The sequence below is a fragment of the Vicugna pacos genome, chromosome 2 (genome assembly GCF_048564905.1).
Source record: "Vicugna pacos chromosome 2, VicPac4, whole genome shotgun sequence".
NCBI classification, from domain to species: domain Eukaryota; kingdom Metazoa; phylum Chordata; class Mammalia; order Artiodactyla; family Camelidae; genus Vicugna; species Vicugna pacos.
Window position 1 is genome coordinate 74576465 of NC_132988.1, and position 22026 is coordinate 74598490.

A 22026-nucleotide genomic window follows, 5' to 3' on the forward strand; every position below is an offset into this window, starting at 1 on the left:
TCCAGAACTGTGAGAAATGAATTTCTGTTGTTTTCATCTATTTAGTTTGTGGTAAATTGATGACAGCCCTGGGAAACTAATATACAGCCTCTTTTTTAGTTGCAGTAGCAGAAAATTAACCTCATAAAATTTGGGCAATCCCTCCTCTTTCTCTGGAGTTGCCTTCAGCACCAGCAAGATGTGATGTGGAGACCATCAGATCCTTAACATCATGCCACACAGGTGTCCCTGGGCTGTATCCCAGTTAGCCTGGTCCCCCATCAGTGCTCCTTTCTGGTTGCTGCAGAGATGACCTTTGGTCCCATCTATGTGACCCCTTCTGGTCTGCTGTTTTCTCTACTATTTCCAGGCCACTCTTGAGTGACCAGGAATTACTCTCTTTCTCCCATGCCGTGCCGTGGTTCATGTAGATATATTCTGCAACTGTTTCTCCTCTGAGATACTAGCATCTCCCAGGACTTTACTGGGACAATAGATTACAAGACCCTTCTGTTCTTGGACCCCACAAGCTAATCTGGGCATGTTGCCACGTCTCCAGAACTTGACCCAGGGAGTGGCTCAGAGTTTATTGATATGTGTTCTCATTATTGGGGAATATTTTTCTAGGGGATGGCAAATTCTTGCTCACTCATACAGCTTTCTCTGAGATCTTTTGTCTGTGTCTTAATTCTTTTTCCCCCTTACAGCTTAAATCAATGACTAGAGTAATTTTCTCGCTAGGGGTCATTTAGAAATGTCTGGAGACATTTTTGGTTGTCACAGCTGGAGAGCGGGAGGGTTGCTATTGGCATCTGGTGGGCAGAGGCCAAAGATGCTGCTAAATGCACAGACCAGTCCCAAATCTTTCTCAATTCCTCCTTCATATAAATAAATTATTTACATTAAAGTATGAAACGGAACATAGCATTTATTGGGACTTCTGAATTGGCTAGATAGCCAAACCACCTAAGTTAGGAGAGGGAAAAAGTCTACTTTGGAGCCTGACCTTCCTTGACTGACTCGAGGTGTTCAGATGACTTAGGCAAATGCATATCTTAGCTAATTCATGCCAGGCTGTGAAGAACATTGGGCTGAGAATGTATAAACATGGATTCCAGTCTTGCTTTTCTTACTAGCTGCTTAAGAGGCAGCTTCATTCCTCTGGGCCTCAGTTTTCTCATGTGTTAGAGGTTTAAACTAGTTATCTCTGAGATTGCTTCCATTGAATTTTTTCCTGTGATTTAGGAACAGATTGTGAACAGAAATAATTTTTTATATGTAGATTCTGAAAGGTACTAATAAAACTCGCCCTTTTTCATGCCATTCTTTGGAAATATGGAGATTGCTGGTTGTCCAACTTTTGTTCTCTCTTTCCATGTGCCTAGAGTAAAAAGTTAAACTGCTCTAATAAAGGGACCCACCAACACAGTGACTTTAAAAAAAGGAGGCTCAACCACATTTTCCGTATCCCTTTGCATTTGGATGTGGTGAAGTTCTCACTAATAGAAGGTAAGAAGTGTTATGTGTAAACTCCAGCCCTAGTCTTGAAGGCAGTGGGTGTGCCTCTTTCATGCCTTTTCTTCTCCTCCAGCTGGAATCTCTAGTCATCCAGCTTCAACCGTGCAGGTGACAGTGATGCCCTGGGGGATAGTGGAATAGCAGGATGAAAGGAATCTGGAATCTCAAATGATGGACTGGAGCAGAACTGTCCCATCAAACTGCATTGCTCTCCTCAGAGCTGTTTGATGGAAGACCCATAATGTTATTTTTAAGTCACTGTATTGCTAGGTGTTTTTTATTATAGCTACATAGCTCTTTACCATAATATGTAGAGGAATTCTCCATATAATGAGTAAAACAGCAAATTTCAAAACAGGTATATGCTATTACACTCAGTCTGAAGGGCTAATGATGACTGTAAACACTTTATTACCAAAATATGTGAAACACTTTAAAGCAAAGAGAGGATGTGGACAAGATTAGATCTGTCTTGTTCATAATCTCTTCTTTTCTCACCTAGCTCTGTACCATTTTCTCTTGTAAACCCTCATAATCCACTTTGGGTTGGCCTTTTTTTGTTTGTTTGTTTTAGGCATGACCTCTGCAGTCAGAGAATTATCAGTTTCTCTATCTGCAATTGCTCAAGCTTGAGACTTAGTGTATTGTCTTTTGTACTGTATTATTCCTCTTGTAGCTCTTTCTCTTTCTGGTCTTAATGTATTGCTGGAACGTAAGGCATGTGGCTATTGCCATGTGTCTATGCACAATTGTCTATTGTAGCCATTTGGAAAGAACACCTGGGATATTTCTTCCTTTTATGTGGCAGGAAGGTAGAAGCAGAGGTAAAGGAGACTGGCAGTTTAGATCATCTTGGCTTTTATTGGAAAGACAACAGCTTCTTGCCAATATTCTAAAAAATCACAACTGTCTAGCAAAAGTTCTCTTTGGTTATTTTTATTGTGACTCATCTATAAGTTACAATAGTAATTAACTATTAAGTATTAATTCAAATATCCTACTTATAACTCTGATCTCTTTTCATGTTCAATGAGAATTTCATGTTTTAACTATACAAATAGAAACTATTTTGTTGGGATAGATATTAATTGAATTGCAAGATCATGAATAAGAGAAAGACTGTACATTGAATATTCAATTTTATATATGTTCAAATGCAGACAAATAGATTAATCTTTCTCCTGTTGATTTTTTTTTCGATCTTAAAGGCAAAGTTGATTACCTGAACTGAATGAAAGTGGCAGTGATCATCTTATCAATCTTTCCTCTTAGCTTGCTTTTTAAATGGATCCATCTTACGCACTTGGCACAGGACATCTTGCAATATGGCTGCTATTAGAAATGAAAATCCTTCCTAGATGAATAGGTGATTTGGCTTAGAATGTTAGTTCAATGGCTTTTTTTTTTTAAATGAACTTAGGATATAACTTCCCCTAATAATTTTAAATCGGTCCTTTGGAAAGAATACTTATTTGCAGGTTTTACTCTTGATACTAGTTCATGTGAGCCTACATAATAGACTTTTGTTTTTCAACTGATGAAATGAGAGTTTAAAACCATACTTGCTTGCTGTGACCTCATTTGGATTTGACTAGGAGACCCACCTTTCTTCTGCTGTTCTGAGTAGGCAGCTGTGGATAGTTTCACAGGAAGCAAATCCCCAGTGGAGAACTTTCTGGAGTTGCCGCATTTGCTCTGTATGCTTTCTGTGTTTTGATACACTGAGCAAGGAATGTTGATGAGACATGAGGCAGAACAGCTTGTTCCTCCACAGCTATTTTGACTTTGCAATGCTGGCAGTGGTAAAAAGAAAAAAAGAGTTTAGTGTGTTAACTAAGCAAACACATGGGGCTTGGAAGAAGGCTAGGGAACAGCTAGGCTATTCTTGGTATCAAGAACCCTATTGCTTAGGAACTTTTCATTCCAGTTCATGAATGCATGGTACTTGGAGTTCTACATTTCTCTAGATGTCCTTTGTCTCTGGGGGTGTTAATAGGAACAAATGGTGTTGCTAATGAAGTAAAATTCAAGTTGTGTGCAATAATCAAATCTCAGTACAAAGAAATGACTTAGAAGAAGTGATACCTCAAAGGATTCAGAATGTGATTATGGAAACCAAATTAGTTAAAATAAATACCCATGCTGTTGTTGGTATTGATAAATACAGATTATCCTCAAGAAATAGAAAACATCAATGATGGGGGTCAGTTTGATTAGGGGCACTGCTAGGGATTTTAGAAGCACAATGTGGATCATAAGCTTGATTTTGTGAGTTGTTGCTGTTTTTCACAGAAGTCACAGTGTGCCTGTTTTGAGCCAAAGCTTTAAGAGACATGGGAAGTTTCCGACTGCCTTGCTTAAGTGCCTGCGATCTGCTATGAGAGGAACATGCCATGGGCAGCCACAGCTCCTTTTGCCTGGGTTCCAGAATCAGAACCTCAAGAAACCAGCCTGACCATGGGCCAAGCTGAACCTAATTGAACTCAGCCAATCCACTGCCAGCCTGCAGACCTGTGAGGGAGAAATAAGCTTTTTTTGTTTTAAATTATTGGAATTTGGTGGTTTGTTTGTTATGCAGCACTATTGAAGCAAAACCCGACCAATACACCTTTATTAGGAGTCTCTAATTTCAAGCTGTTGGTATGTGAGAACCAGAGCATATATGACACAGATCTTCTGTGCTGTCTTGGATAGTAACCCCTGTCACTCTCTGTGGTTGCCACAGTGCAGTCAGGTTTACTGGCTACAACTCAGAATTTCTGACTCCTCTAATCATTTTAGACTTGAACGGAATCCCACGGTACTGGTGTGGCATCTGGCACCTTAAGTAGCCACCTGAGGAGCTGGATGACACAGTCCAGAAGTACAGTGTGCTAATTCCCATGAAGCAAACTTTGATCAATGGGAGATTGAAGATAGGAGGGAGAAAGTAAATACCCCTGCCCCCTTCTTCCTCTTTCCCTTGGACAATTTCAACCACACAGCCACATAACTCATCTGAAGAAGCTGCATATGGCCAAACAAGTACGCTTCTGCTGAGGGATCTAGTATGTCTTCTTACAGTTCATTATGAAGCTGTACCTAGCAGGGAAGTCTTTTTGTGTGGCTTTGCATCCTTTCTTGCCTCATTTTCCTTTTTTCTTCATTTTCACTGCCCTGGTTTTTATACCCCCAAGAAAGCACCAGCACTTAATCTTGGTCCAGGCTCTGTTTTCTAGACCTAAGCTAAGATGTGGACCAAGACTATCGTGGCAAGATGAAGATGATAAAAATGGTGATTATGAGGATGTCAGCCAGTGCTGACTGATGACCATTTAACTGTGTATCAAGCAATATGATGACTGCTTTGAATTCATTTCATTTAATACTCACTGCACCTCATAAACTGGGTAATATTATTACTTCATTTTATAGAGAAGGAAATCAAAGCTTTAAAGAGTTTTGATTATTTGGCCAAGATCACGTAGCAAGTAAGTGGAGCCAGCATATAAACCCAGATATTTCGGATGTCATATCCTATGAGTTAAACTGAGTAGCACAAATGAACTGCAGGGTAGGTAATAGGTGCCAAATTACAATGTCTGTGTGCTCTAAAGTGCCTAGTACAGTGCATTGCAAATTATGTAATTCAATATGTAATTTATTGATTTTATAAACAATTCATTAAGCTTCTACTTAATAATAATATTCTGGTAAGTCTAGTTATTCTACTAGTATTCATGGATTGTCAATTTAAAAATTAGACTATAAAACCCATGTTTAACAATAAAACATATTCTGAATCAGAAGACCTTTTCAGATTTTATAGAGCTAGAGAGACACCATGACAATTATCTTTGTATGTTGTCTGAAAGTAGTATTATTTATTTGAACCTGATGAATTTGGAATAAAAGGATATTTATTACAGTAGAAGTACTCTTTTTTTTTTTTAAACTTTCCTTGTTGCTTCATGGAGGCAGCTCATTGTAATGAAACAACAGTGGACTAAAAATAAGTGGACCTGAATTCTGCCCTTGAGTTTTTCAGTAACAAGCCTATGATTTTGGGAAAATCAGTCTGGGCTTGAGTTTTAGATGCAGCATATGTAAAATGCAAAACTGGTTGAAGAATATTTCTATCTCTGATAACATCTGTGATTTTCCTGAAGTTACTGGGGACCCTATGCCAAGATGGTATCTGAAGACAGAGTTGCAGGCACCCCTTGGATGGTATGTTCTGCTCTTCCAAGACTTCTCTCTCTCTCTCTCAATTTTCTCAGTCTGTCAGATTACTTGTTCTTTATGATTCAGTTCAGATACTTTCGTGTGTGTGCGTGTGTGTGCGTGCCTGCGTGTGTGTATCCTCCCTGGCTTTCCTAGGCAGTTTTCTACTTTTTACTCCTGAGCAACTCGACACACCTATACTATAATTCTTACTCTACCATATGTGCTTATTTGTATCTATGTCTATCTCTCACTAAACTGCACATTTTCAAAACCACAACTAAACATTTATTATACTTTGCAAAGGGAATCAATTGCAGTGACATTACAGAAGCTACAGCTTTTCTCCCCCTAAATGCCTTATGTACTCATAGACTTTAATGAGGTATAAGCACTTTGAGGGCAATTTTTATGATCACCAAATTCCACTTTAGATATACTAGCTCGTATGTTCAAGGAGACAGGTACAGGGCTGTTTATTGTAGCTTTTTTGTAATATTGAGAAACTGGAATTATTCATATTTGCCCTTTAGTGGAGGGATAGCTAAATTCTGCTGCTCCTCCTTTTCTTTCTTTTTCTTCCTCCTGTTTCTCCTCCTCTACTAGTACTCCTTTCTTTTCTACCACTAATTCTACAATCACCACCACTGCCACCATTAATAACAATATTGATACCACTGCCCACAACAATTAATTGTAAAGAACTTATTGTATTGAAGAAGGGAGTGGGGAGGCAGTATTGTGGATGGTGGGAAAGGGACTTTTAAAATAATACTTCATATTTTAGAAGGATAAGACAGTCTTTTTTATGACTAGTAATTTTATTTTTCTATGAAATCTTTACCGAGTCTAAGATTATGAAAATATTATCCTGTGCTTTCTTCTAGAAACTTCATGGTTCCAGAATTTTTGTGAGGAGCTATGTTACATCTCACATCAACTTTTGTGCATGGAGTGAGGTAGGAGTTGAGGTTTACTTTTTTTTCCCACTTGGATGTCTAATTGTTCCAGGAACATTTGCAAAAAAAGAGTTTCTTTTCGTTGTAAATTTACATGACACCTTGGTGATAATCAATTGCCCAGAAGTGTTGTGGATGTATTTCTGAGCTTTCCGATCTATTCTATTTGTTCCTGTTTCTTTAAGCCAACACCACACTGTCTTGATAGCTTTATCAGCTAGTGTAAGTCCTCCAACTTTGTCCTTTTAAAATACCGTGTTGTATAATTTAGATCATTTGCGCTTCCATATGAATTTTAGAATCAACTTGTCAATTTATTCAAAAAAGACTGTTGGGATTTTATACGGTTTGCATTGAATGTATACATACTTTGGGCAGGATAGATAACAACAATGTTGAAAGTTCAAATCTATGCATGTGGTCCTTTGCTCCATTTATTCAGATCTTTAATTCTTATCAGAAATGTTTTATAGTTTTCAGAGAAGTTTTGCATAGCGATAAATTTCTTAGGTATTTTTGATGCTATTGTATATGATACTGCTCTCTAACTTTTACTTTTCAATTGTTTTTTTGCTAATATATAGAAATATGTTGTCTCCGAAAGTTTTCCATGGCACCTTCCTTTAATCCCCTCATACCTTTCTTGTCCCTATGCAGTCATGGATTTGCTTTTGATTATGGGCATCCAGTTGTTCCTGCATCACTGTTGAAAAGACTCTTCTTCTTCCATTGAATTTCCTTTGCAATGTGGAAAACAATTGTCCATATATGTGTGGGTCTATTTCTTCATTGATCTGTTGGTATATATTTATACAAATACCATATTCTCCTCATAACTTTGATTATAAGAAGTCTTAAAATCAGGTAGTATTAAATCTCCAACACTATTTTTGTTTTCTTTTCTTTTTGACTATTTTAAGTTCTTTGTATTTACATATGTGTTTTGTGAGTTTCAGTTTGTCAGTTTCTGTAAAAAGCCTGCTGGAACTTTGAATCTGTAGATCAGTTTGGGGTTAAATTACATCTTAACAATTTTGAGTCTTTTGATCAATGCGTATGTTATATCTTTCTACATATTTTATTTTTCTTTGGTTCCCCTGAACAGTATTCTGAGATTTTTGGTGTACAGGTTTTCCACATTTTTGTGTGATTTATTCCTAAGTATTTTGTATTTTTATGCTATTATAAGTGATATTTTAAACATTCAATTTCCAATTACTTTTTGCTGACATATAGGAATTGAACTGATTTTTGTATGCTGATCTTAAATCCTTAAATCCTTAAATCTCACTTATTAGTAGCTTTTACTTTCACACGGATGATCACATTGTCTGTGAATAGAGACAGTTTTACATGCTGTTTATTCTGATTTGTATGCCCTTTATTCATTTTTCTTACTTTATTGCACTAGCTAGAATCTCCAGTACAGAGTCAAACAGAAGTTATGAAATTGATATTTTTGTCTTGTTCCAAATTTTCATCTTTAAGTATGATATTAGCTGTAAACTTTTCATAGGTGCTTTCTATCTGGTTGAGAAGATTCCTTTCAATTCCTACTTTGCTATGTGATTTTTTATCAGAACGGATGTTGGATTTTGTTGAGTGCTTTATGTGCTTATTTTGCAAAGATCATATGGTTTTCCTTTTTTGGTTTGTTAATATGCTGAATAGCATGGGGAGATTTCTCATGTTAAAGCAACAGTACATTCCTGGGATAAACCTCAGTTTGTCGTGGTATTATTTTTTTAATATATTATTGGATTCAATTTCTAAAATTTTGTTAGAATTTTTACATATGTTTTCATGAAGAATATTGGTCTGAAGTTTTCTTTGTCTTTTTTTTTTTTTGGTATCAGGGTAATGCTGGTCTCATAGTATAAATTGGAAAGTATTCACTCTTTTTCAATTTTCTGGAAGAGGTTATGTAGGATTGGCATTCTTTCTTTCTTAAATGCTTGGTAAAATTCCCCAGTGAAACCATCTGGGCCTGAAGTTTTTTTAGACAGAAGGTTTTTAACTATAAATCTAACTTCTTTAATGAAATATAGGGCTGTCCATGTTATCTGCTTTTTCTTGAGTGAGCCTTGGTAGTTTGTATCTTTTAAAATTTTTATTTATTTTATCTAACTTGACAAATTTATTGGCATAAGTTTGTTCAGAATTTCCCGAGTATTATTTTAATATGTATAGCAGGTCCCCTCTTGATAATTAGTGTTTCTTTTTCTATTTAAGTTACCCTACTTTAACTCATTTTTTCCTTTTAGATTCTTAAAGTAGAAACTGAGATTATTGATTTGAGATTTTAAAAAAATTTCTAGTATACACATCTGTTACTTTAAATTTCCCCCAAGTTCTGCTTTAGCAAAATCATATAGTTTCTACTTTTTTTTTTTTGGAATCTGGCTTCTTTCATACAGTATAACTATTTTGAAATTCATACACGATTGAACTTCCTCTGTACTTATCCTGATTTTCTGTATAATTTTCTTTGCTATTATTGAGAGTAGAGCATTTAAATACCAATCTATAAATGTGTATTTTTCTAATTCCCCTTGGCGTTCTGTCAGTTTTGCTTCATGTATTTTGGCTTCTGTTATTAGGTTTATAAACATTAGGATCATCATGTCCTTTTGATAATGATATCCTTTTTGAGATAGAACCCTTGGATTTGTACGAGAGCCCCAGGAAAAGGACTGAGAGAGTGTGCACTTACTATCTCAAGGTGTAGTGATAATGTGAGGTGGGGAATAAAAGATCATGATATATGTGTGTGTGGGTGTGAACACCACATATGCATGGAGAACTCTCTCCACTGGTCCCTTGAGACAATGTTTGTGAAAACTCTTTGTCCAGAGTTTAGCTAAGCTACTCCACTGTATTGCTGCCTGGGCATCCATTTTGTTTGGCCAAGCAACCTGTAGGGGACTTAAGCTGACACTGAGTCCTCTCATGCAAATGCATACCCTATAGGACAGCCCGCAGAGGCACAAACAAAATAAGTTCCTGTTAGGACCTCCCCAATAGTCCTTAAGATCAAATTTCCCCTGCCTCCTAGGGCCTTCACCTGGGCACCCCTTAGATAAGACCCCTTTTCAGCTTACCAAAACTCTACTCTTTTTGGTTTGAATCGACCAATTTGGCCTCAGCCGTGGAACCCCAAAGCACCCCACCCCTGGACCCTATTAAAGGCAACTGCCCCAGGTCCTATTGCTCTCCTGAAAGTGTGGCCCCTTGAGGCATGTTACATACTTCCTCTAGGACCTGTGAGTGAAGAACTCTCTTTCAACTTCTATTGTGGTCTTTTGTTGACCACTATCTGGCACCCTGTGTTCCACTTAATGAGTTTTAATTTAACAAAGTTGTAACATTCTTTGATTTAACAGAAGTAGCCAACATTTACTGAATGGTTCCTTTGTGCCACTCTCTGTTCCAGTTCATCACAAAAAGTTGTTCGTTTAATCCTTACTGTAACTCTGGGAGACTGGTACTGTTTTTATCCTCATTTTTCAGATGAGGAAGCTGAAACACATGAAAGTTAAACTTGCTTAGCATTTCACAGTTAATTAAGTGATCAAGCTGGGCTTACCCAGAGAGTCAGGATCTAGATCTTGTGCTCATGACACCTCTGCTATGGTGCCTCCTGGAAAGCATCTTAGTATTTTCATTGTTGTTTCTGTTATTATTGTTCTTATTATTTTATATCTTGTTGGTGGATCCTAGCTATGAATTTGCACTTGTTGAATTTCTACCATCTTTATTCCTTACCAAGCTTAAAACTCCTGCCTTCTTTTCTTTTGTCACTCTTTTTTTAGGGAGCTTATTTTTTACGAATGAAAAATTTATGTATTTAAGGTGTACACCATGATATTTTGATATATGTATACATTGTGAAATGATTACCACAACCAAACTAATTAACATATCCATCACCTAGCATGTTTACTTTTTTGTAGTGAAAATATTTAAGATCTACTTTTTTGTTGTTGTTTTTTCATTGCTTCTTCTTTATTGAACTATAGTTGATTTACAATATTGTATTAGTTTCATGTGTACAACAAAGTGATTCAGTTTTATATATACATATTTTTTCCAGATTATTTTCCATTACAGGTTATTATAAGATTTTGAATATACTTCCCTGTGCTATATTGTGAAGGATCTACTTTTTTAAAGAACATTTTTAGTATGTAATACAGTATTATTAACTGTGCTCACCATGCTGTACATTAGATCCCAGAACTTATTCATCCTGCATAGCTGAAACGTTGTCTGCCCATTTTACCCCGCTTCCCTGGAAACCACCAATCAACTCTCTGTTTCCAAGTTTGACTATTTTAGTTTCTGCCTTTACTGTCCCTAAGCTTAGCCAGGGCTTTTTGTTAGCCGTGAAATGCAAACTGAATCAGCAAAACGTTTGTTAACAGTGCTGCTGCTAGAACGACTGTACTTTAGAACTGCCCCTCTTTTTCCTAAATTGCCATAGCCATTTGAGCTACAGATGCTTGAAACGAGCAGTAAAGGTGCTGGAGCAGCAGTGATGATAGAAGCTCCAACAGCAGTGACGGCAGTGAATGTGGCTGGGTCCACGAATGAGATAGATTTAATGGTGGCAGAGGAAACTCTGCGGTTTCACATCTTTATTTCTTCAAAAATGACTTAGTGAGCACAGATCCTAGGTACTAGCAGTGCAGTGGGGAGCCACACAGAAACAGCTCTAGCTCTCATGCACCTTACAGTCTGTTGAGGGAGAATCAACAGCTCATGGATAATAATAGCAAACACTTGTGTAGAACTTACTGTGTGCTGGACACTTTTCCAAATGCTATACATGTATTGTCGCACATCTTCCATCCAGTAATCTTCGGAGGGGAGAACTCTGATCTCCCATTCCCAGATGAAGAAACTGAGGCACAGAAGATTAAGAAACTTACTGAAGATCTCACAGCTGGTTAGTGACAGAGCTGATACTTGAACTCAGGAAGACTGGCTCCAGAACCTGGTGCCCAAACATTTATCCTAGCCTACTGACAAAGGATGAGGCAACCAACACCAGTGAGAAGAGCTCCAGAGACAATAAGAAGATGAGGGGGGATTGAACCTAGTCTGGAGGGTCTGTGAGGCCTTGCCTGATAAGGAGGACTGAAAAGACTCAGCCAGGCGAGGGTGTATGTGTGTTCGTGTGTGTATGTGTGAAGAGTGGAGTGTCTGGTGGAGGAGCTAGAGAGGCATTCCAGGCTAGGGGAGAAGCTCATTTGCAGGACTTGTAGAACACAGCTCTGTAAATATCTTCAGAGTCAACGGCAACTTGTGATTTTTTTTTTTTATGAAACTTCACTTCACTTCATGTACAACTTTCAGGTCCTATTTTGTAGCATAGCGCAGAATGATGCTGGGTGTTTATATGATTTTAAGCCAACTGTTGAGCATAAATCTCCTGTGCTTCCTGCTTTATAGGCAGTAAATGATAAGAAGAAAAGGCTTGGGAATCCCGGAAAGCTAAGTTTTCAGTTCCTTAGTAATGCTCATTTCTCAGTTATTTGGGATTATGTTCTCTATTTCTTGGATTAATAGAAAGTGCATTAAAAGTGCATATCTGAAGGTTTCATTGCTTGTAGCTGTCTGGTGACTGTCAGACCCCCTCCAGCTATACAACTCCTAGTTCTGGGCCCCATCAATGAGCCCATGGGCCCTTAAGGAGGAAGCTCTAGTTTAAGCAAAGGCAAAGGGAGTTTAAGAGGCTGTAGATTCAAGGATGACAAAGACAGGATGGAGGAATTAAATGAGAAAGGGAAGGAAGAGGGAGACTGAAGCACTACTTCTTTGCCCAACTTGGTTTTGTTCTAACCTGTAGAAAAAAGAGATTAAGTAGGAAGCAAATAGAAATTAGATTTTTAGCAAGCTTTTAGTGATTTCTCGTCAAGTGACACATGTGGTATTTAGTGTTCTTAATGAGTTGCACTAAAATTATTTTTATATTTTTGGACATCTGTGGAGTGGTAAATGTGTTCCTAAATATTAGATATAATTACAAGGAAATATGTTTATATAAATTCATTTGGTACCAAGTTCTGACTACTTTTGTTTTAATCAGTATTGGGATTATACATGACTTTGATTCATTTTCCCCTTTATCCTCTTTGAGAGCTGACTGTTCTGGGTGTCTGCACTTGAGTGGACATACCAGATCTTTTTGAACCTTGGTTTCCTGATCTATAAAAAATGAAGCCAATACCTCTATCACCAGGATATTTGTAAGGATGACATAGATAATATGAAGAAAAGTGACTTGTGTGAGGTCTGGTGCAGGGTGGATGCCCAAATCATTTCCCTTCCCTTCCCTTCCCTTCCCTCCTGTTCCCTTCCCTCCCCTTCTCTCCCATCCCCTCCCCTTCCTTCCTTCCTTCCTACCTTCCTTCCTTCCTTCCTTCCTTCCTTCTTCCTTCCTGCATGCCTATTTCCCCCTGCTTTCTTCCCTTCATCCCCTCCTGGCAATTAAGCAGAAGGTACAGATATCATGTCTCGGATTTACTACTCAAGAGGCTAATCAGCTTGACTTAATCTTTCTATTCCTTAGCTTTCTCACTGGTGGAATGAAAGAACTCACTAAATAGGCCCCCTAGAAGCCCTGCAAGTTATCCAATTCTGCAATTCCATTTGCTTTGATTCTTGAATTGTGCATGAAAGTATTTGAGTGTACTTTCAGTCACCAAGTTGTTTCAGTTTTTGCATATCCAAAAGAAGCTTGTGCTCCTAGCTTCCCACCCCTGTAAACTTGGGAAAAATTTCCACAAAAATAGCTTGACTAAATTTAAAGGTCCCAGCTGAGTTAGCAGAATCCAGGCAGCTGAATGGGTGAGCTTCTAATTAGCACAGTGATGTTGGATGATGCAGCTGTAGCACTAGGAGAAGACACTGAACCAGTATTTATGAGGTGAGACTGTGACTTGAACTTTAAAACTAGTTCTCCTGGGGGAGTTAGATCATTCTTTTTCATTTCCTGGTAAAAATGAATAGCCGTGTATGGTAGGCCAAGTGATGCTCTCCCTCCCTCAAGATGTCCACTCCCAAATGCTTAGAACCTGTGAATATTTTAATTTACAAGACAAAAGGGATTTCCTGTGTGATTAAATTAAGGGTTTTGAGATAGGGTGATTATCCTGGATTATTTATTGAGCCCAATGTCATCACCAGGGTCTTTGTAAGAAAGAGCCAGGAAGGTCAGAGGAAGAAAATGGTGATGTAGTGATAGAAGCAGAGAGAGGAATTTGAAGATGGAAGATGGGTCCACAAGCCAAAGAATGTAGGCAACCTCCAGAAGCTGGGGAGGTAAGGAAACAGACGCTTTCCTAGAGCCTCCAGAAAGAATATAGCCCTGCCATTATCTTGACTTTAGCCTGTAAGACCAATTTCAGACTTCTGAACTACAGAATAGTAAGATAATAAGTTTCTACTATTTTAAGCTATGATGTTTATAGTAATTTGGTAAAGCAGCAATAGGAAATTAATATATCATGACTACCAAAGCAAAAACTCTGCATTTTGAGACATTTATTCTTCCTCTAAATAAGTCTGGATGAACTACTCTGAGGACAGGAGAATAATTTTACCTATTACAACGTGGTAGTTGGAGAAAGGACTTGGTGAATGGAGGTGACCTGGACCTTCCAACACATTGCAGTAAGAAAGCTTTGAAATTTCCATTCACTGTGGAATCCCAGGTGGACTACAGCAGAAAGCTTCATTCAAGGGAATTTCTGATTTAGTAAGGTGGAAATTGATTAGAATGGGTCTGGTTTTTGTTGGGTATTCTCATAAGCTATTCAATTTCAGTTCTATTTCCTTTTCCTGCTCCAGGAATATGATGACCAAGATTGTCCCAGAAAGGCCACTGAGTATTAGAATAAGATGATATTGAGACATTTACTGTTCTCCTGAATTATTCCATACCTCCTTTCCCCAATCTCACTTTTCTAGACAGTTCAGTATTATTTCTCTCCTTGGTAAAAGGTAGATGGCTATTAGCAAGGGGGTGCCTCTTCGGTGGAGCGGTAAGGAGGGGTCATGAACAAAAAAGTGGCAATAGACAGACATTGGGTGGTTCTCAGTGAGGTTTTTCCTCTCTGTGTCTCAGTTCAGTTTTGCTATAAGTTAATAAAGACCCTTCTGTGGGTCAGGTTCTTGGGAGTCAATCTGAGCCAGAGATTTGTGTACAGAAAATTTTTAAAGGAGTCTTTTAGGAGCAACACTTGTTTGGAAAGCAGGATTGGGCAAAAGGAGAGCCGAATTGTGGTACAGTTGCAACAGAGCTCTCAGCTGATCCCACACGAAGCTCTGAAGTTTGAAAAGCCCTTCAGAGATATCCTAAGTTGAGGTGAGGGGACTGGGCCTTCGTATCCCCATATTGACCAGCTGCTGGATATGTGGCTGACCCTGAGGAGTTTGATTTGGGAGAAGGAAGCTCCCTTCTGCTGAGAGCAAAACTCCAGGGGGATCTCAGCTGTGACTCACAGCAGCCAGCACATCCAGGCAACAGGGAAATGAGTGCCTTGGTCCTGAAGCAAGGACCTGAGTGATGCGTAGAACAGACTACAGACCAGTGAATGAGCGTGAAAAAAGGAAAGCAGAGAAGTAAGATCAGCACAAAGCTGAGCACTCAATTGGACTCTGGAAAGATCGATTTATAGGTTCTGTGCCATTGGCTTAGCTCAAGTTGCTTGCTTAATTACTTAGTTCCGCTTTCCAATTATAACCCTTTTCATTGCTTCTACATCCCCAAGAGAGTGAAGAACAGAGAATTAAGGTAGTTGAAAGTCAAAGATGAGCCTTCCTTTAAATCTCAAATTTCAGCCTTATTGAAAAAATTTTCCATGTGCCTTGTCACACTGACCCTCTTTGAACATTTCCATCTCTGTCTTTCTTTGTCTATCTGGATGAAAGTAGCATTCAGCAAAATAATTGTGCAAAGTCGGGTAGCAGAAAGGAAATCAGTGCAATTAAAAGACTTGGATTCAGTGTGACATATGTTTATGGAACTTCTGCTGGGTTCAGACCAAGTATATCTTCATCAAATATTTATTTTAGGTGATAGAAAATCCATAGATTAAGTATTCTTTTTAAGCACAAGCAAGCAGCAGGGTTGGACTGATGGCACATTAAGAAAGTCAGAAATCTCTCTGGAAATTGTTTGTATTTACAAGTTATTCTCAGTTTGTTGCTGTTAAGTTGATGAAAAATCCATTTTTCTCCATAACTTGAATAACATTGTGAGAACTACTGAAGGTAGAGTCTAGCTTAATTGCATAAAGTGACCTGTCTTTCTAAATGTTTCTTTAGCCCTTGTCACCCTAGTTGTTAGCTTGTCCTTTTTTTCTCATCTCACTTCTCTATTTCACAAATATGAGCCCCACTCACTGTATCTTTATTATTAATTCATTTAACTTCTGTTACAAAGAGATCAAACATTTACTCCTTTTTGAACATTTACTTCCCTACAAGCTTAGAAATACTTGACTGACAGCAAAAGCTACCCCCATGGATCCTGTGTAAACACGAGTTCATGGGCTGCTGTGCAGGCACCTTTGGTGATTTACTTTCTGGTTACTGGGATTTATTTATTTTTTGATGGACTGGTAAATTAGGCTGTGGGCCTTGCCAGGTTTCCAGGTATCAACTCAAAAACCCTTGCTGGAGAAAACTGTGGTTGGCATTACAACACAGAGAATGACCAATGATGCATCATATATTTTTAATAGATATAATGTTTTAATAAACATTCTCTTCCTAAAGCAATGGATTTTAAAATAGGCTTTTGCCTTGAGCCATGTAGCCACCCAGCTGTGAGTTTTATAAGGCAACAATCTCCACATCATTAGATGTTATGACTAATATTCCAGCAACTGAAATAATAGCTATTTACATGCACATAAAAAGTTAAAATGACATTTAAGGTGCACTTACACTCGGAAAAGTGTGCTGGTAAAAGTGATACCAGAAGTTCCTCATTCATTTTTCCCATATTGACTTATCTTGTAAAGTTCCCTTATAGACCAAAAGGTGGGTTAGAAAACTTATTCCAGACTGATAGTTGGGACCACTCTAACCTTGAGAGCAAGGTAGGGTTGCCCTTTAGAGTTCAGGCTTCCTGAAGATATCTGCAGATTTCACTGGCTCATGGGTTTCTGTTCCCACCTTTGCCTTGGGTGTTTTGAAGTTACTGTTTTGCTGTTTTACTGGTTTCTATACGGAATCCACTCACATCAAACATTCAGTGAGGTTTCTGTGGGTTTTATTAAAGATCTGGAAGGCTCTGACAAGTCACTGTGTGCACCTTCTGCCTTTTCTCTGATTGCACCTGCTTCCCTTCCAGCCTGGCTTCCCCCATCATTGGGAAAACAAACATTTCTCTCCTTGTCTTCTTCAGAGCACAGCCTGGCCCCCTGAGGGCTTATCTCCTATTCCAAGTACTTTTCAAGGTGTTTTTTTTTTTAATCCCCAAAAAGTGTGAAGTATAAAATTATTTTTCCCAGCTCATTACATGACCGAAGACTCATTTTCTATTCGTAATAAGAATTTTGCTCATAGTCGAGCACCAGTTACATGGACATGGAAGGGAAGTATCTCCTGAACTTTCCCCCAATGTTTCCTCCTCTGGGCAAGTGAAGAAAGGAAGGCAGACAGGTTGGTAGGAGGGCGCTAGCAAGTTCAGGATGGACAGCTTTTAGAGTGGAAATGCCGATGTTTTGGTTTCTTCTCTCTAGCGCTGCGTGGGAATGTTCAATCAAGAGAAGAGTTTTGCCTCTATTCAGTCTACCTGTCTCAGTCCTAGAAACATGCAATCCAATCTCGTCAATTTTTTTTAACTTATAAATCTCAATCATGCAAATGACACTTAGGGGGCTTCATTCTCTCTCCCTTGCTATTCTGGTCCACCACACAGAAACTTTGGCCTTTTGGAGATACAGAGCAGGGTAGTTTTTCTTCTCACCATTTTCTTCTCCCATCTTGCTGTGGTCTGAACATCAGTGTCTTTGCCAAATTCACATGTTCAAACCCCAACACCCAGCATGATAGTAGAGGAAGTGGGGTCTTTGGGAGGGCATTAGGAGATTAATGTCCTTACAAAGGAGGCTTGAGAGAGCGCCCTTGCCCTTTTCCCACGTGAGGATACAGCGAGAAGTCTGCAACCTGAAAGAGAGCCCTCACCCGAACATTGCTGGCACCCTGATCTCGGCCTTCCTGCCTTTAGAACCATGAGAAATACATTTCTGCTGTTTATAAGCTGTCTCGTCTGTGGTATTTTGTTATAGCAGCCTGAATGGACTAAGACACATCTTCTAAGCTATTTATCTTATTAGAAGAATAAACGGAGCATATTTAGCTCAGCCTCTGCTGTTTCCTCTAAATAAAATATTTAAATATGGCCTAAGTGTCTGTTTGGATTATGATGATGTCAAGGGTAATTTATTTCCTAAACTCAGTGTTAGTTATATAATCTCAAAATTATAAAATCTTGTACTTGATATGAAGCAACTGAATTTTATTTAACAACCAAGTTTTAAAAATAATAATTTAGACATCAGTGGGTCCTCTCATGATGACTTCTTTTCTTTTTCATGGTATTTAAAAGATACAGCTGTTCCCCCATCCCTGGATAATGTGGAGTTAAGTATCAGGGACTCTCTTAAGCTTCTTCAAAGCTTTTATTTACCTTAAACTATGATTTCAGGTGTTTGCAGCATCACTTTGTTCTTAGGGTTCTGGTAGGTTGAATGAATCTGACGGGATCATTTTCCATCTTGTTCTTCATTCTAATTTTAAGCTAAATATAACATTCCTTTAAGTGGTCCAACCCCCACCCCCTTTGATATGCATCAGTTTCTTGAGGGACTGAGACTGAGTCTCCTTTATGTCCTTTCCCTTTTGTAGCCTTGCCCATAGTAGCTGATCAGTTCTCTTTGTGGAGTGAGTTCTTCTCAATTTGATAAGGGAGCATTAGCCTCTGAAACCGTTTCTTGCAGTGGTTCGTTAGTACAGAAGAAGAAAATGTGTTGATCTCCAAATCCCCATACTCTTATAGTGAAACAATCTTTTATCAGGCATCAGAGAATTTTTAATTTCCTTTACTTAATTATAACTTTGAATATCACGGCACACATCCCTTCCTCCTTAGTCGTTTAAAACTACTAGGGCATTTTATGAAGGATGGGGAAAAAGTCAGAGACCTTTTTCCTTATTTGCTGTAGTTTTTATTAATATTGATGAAATAGCATGAAAAAAGTTGCTTGAAGAGAAAACAAGAAAGCTGGCACTGGGTTCCAAGAAAATAGAGTTGCCTTCTTGTCAGCATAGAACTCTCCTATTGAGTGAATCTGATGGCTTCAGAAATGAAGAGAGATATTTCTTGTGGTTTCATTTCCTCTCTCATCTTATCTGTAGAAATCCCAGGTTTCACAATAGAAGCATCCTGGCATATGCTTTCTTTTTCACTGTTTTGATACTGAAAAAGGAATTCTGCATCGCCTCGCACAATGTTTGCACAGCCTGCCCACGGCTGCAGCTGAGTCTTGAAAGACTTTGCGGGTTATGACATTCCCCTAAATGTGCTGAGCTTTCTTTAACCTTTCATAAAACATTGTGATCTTTATGGACTGTATCATATTGTGCAGTAATGTGCTTTATTGTCCACAGAATAAGCTTTTCTTAAAGATAATTGGAAAGCTGGAAATGGCTGCTATCGGCTGATTTTTTAAAAATACATTATTTCTGAAATGGGGCTGGTGTAATAATGACCCTATCTGTTCAAGATTTAAGATTTGTCTTGGCAGAGAAAATTGATCCATTTCACCTTTGTCTAATGGAAATTTTTATCTAGGATTATCTGTTTATGTAAATGAATGTTCCTCGGAAAAGGGAACTTGAGGGGCTGTAAATCTTGGTGACACTTCGGTTTCATAAGGGAGAAATTGGAAAGGATTCTAATATTTATCTGCCTGAAATTGGTTATAAAAACAAAATTATCTTCATGTACCCGCAGCATCTGATGTTTCCTGGAATTTCATTATATTTTTGAATAATTCAGGGCAATCAGAAGAATGGTGCTTCTATATTACCTCATGCAGAAGTTGTTTTTACTTTTTCTATTTTCCAGTTGGTTTCTAATGCTGACATTAAAAAGGAAGTGAAACCTTTTTCTTACCCACTCTTTCAGGGATGAGGTTTTTTTCTGCATAATCTTAATAGTCTTCAGCTATTGTAGGCTCGTTATCTGCAGTTACATGAGAAGTGTTAGCAGAGCAGTCATCACTTCGCTTTTTTAAAAGCTCAGGCTTGTGTGAATTCTGATCTGTTGGCCAAATTCTGAGGTTAGTAGCAGAATTATTCTACGTTAAACAAAATATTTTGATTCTTCAAAGTAATTTTTGGACTAAGCTTACTCTGTAATATTTGGAAGTTGTAAGGTGATGGCTTTGAAAAGTCATCAGTGTTATGACAAATTCTTTTCCCTCAAGTTGAAAGAAAAGAGTAAGATCAACTCATTTAAATGTCTGCCCATCAGAGAAAAATAGAGGGAGGTTAAAATTTTAATTGCATTAATTTTTTCGAAGAAATGCACTATTTCTTTATAGAGACTACTAACTGTTGTTATCTGGTAGTTGTCAGGATTACACTGTTTTTATATTTCTCTTGTAGCTACTTGCTTGGAAGTTTTTCTCCTTTCGAAAATATTTGAGTTTTTCACCAGGATTTGAAAAAGAAAAATATATTAGTAATGTTGCATTCCAAAGATGACATGAATGTAATTATTTAGCTAAGTGACGTTAGGACTAAAAATTTGGAAGAAATTTTCTTTTCCCAGTGTGAGTCCATTTATACCAAAGGGTAGATAGGCAGCAAGCGGGAGTAGTGTTTGCTGCTGGGAATATTCTTATAACAAGTCATATTTTGACATGCATATTCAAATTAATCACTGCGGCTGCTCTCAGTATTAAATGGACATGCACAACAAGTAGGGTACAAAAATCACCTCTGTTTTTCAGGAAATTGAAGGAGAATCTAGCAGTATGTGATAGAGAACAGGGCCCTCGGTTAGGAGTGAGGAGAGCAGACTGGCTGGAGACTTGTATGACTGTGGGAAGGCCGCTGCAGCTTTCTAAACGCTAGTTTCCTCATCTTTAAGAGGGAAACTGAGAACACATGTCAAAATGCAGCTGTGCTGTGAGGAGTCAGAGGAGTGCTTTCTTCGGTGGGGAAGTGTCGGGAGGGACTTCGGTTAACTGCAGGGCTTCTGGGGTGCTGCCAGTTTTCTCTTTCTTAAACTGGGCATGGTTTCCGCAGTTGTGTTTACTTTGGGAAGATTCCTCAGGCTGTGTGATGGCCCAGTGATCTGGATGCTTTTCTGGTTGTATATGTAGTTCAATTAAAGAGTTCCCTCTTGCTACTTCACAAGATCACTGGGGGAATTCTATTTGAAAACATTTGAAAAATGATAATGTGCATTCCAATTTTAGATATAAGCCTTTGTGAAAGTGTGTAGCTGTTTTGGTACAGATCACATGTATTGCTTTCCATAGACCTCAAACCTGATTTCTTATTCATTTATTTTTACTATGTGTTTCATTTTCAGTACCATTATGAAGGTCCAATAAGTTGATTTTCTAATAAACGTTATCTTAGAGCATTGGTCAAGAAAAAAGGCCCCCAGATACAATCATATGCAGAACCACTGCTATTATCACAACCTGAGACTGTTTAAATGTTTCCTTCTACCTGGAAGATGCCCTGAACTCCTGATCATTCATCCCAGCATCTGCTCAGCAGCTTCTAAGGACATGGATAGAAAGCAAACTTTAATTGCACCTATACTGACTGGCAGGCTACTCATTGTATTTTTTACTCAGAGCACTGGATGTTCTCAAATGCTTCTTACTTCCTGCCAGCGTGCCCCACACTTCTTTGGCCTTCACTCCTCTCTCTGTACAGAATGGCCTGGGACTGCACTTTGAAGAAGATGCACATGGAACGCTGTCTGCAGGGGTCTGTATAGAAGAAAGATGTGGGTAGGGCATCAAGGCAGGTGGTACAAATTATTGGGCCCTTGGCTTGATGATGTTTGGTATCAATCCACATTCTGCTTCATTTTTCTGTTTTCAGCCTTTTCTTCCTGTTAAGGAGTACCCCTGACCCCCTCCACACATACACACCCCCCCTTTTTTTTCCCCTACTGGAGCAAACTCTCTTGGCAGCCCTGATTATTGACTGTCTCTCTTAGTGTCTAGGTTGTTGGTAGAGCTACATTTCCCCAACTGCTGAGGGAGGACCATATCTCTGTATAGACCCAGAATTCAAGACATACATTTCTAGGTTGCGG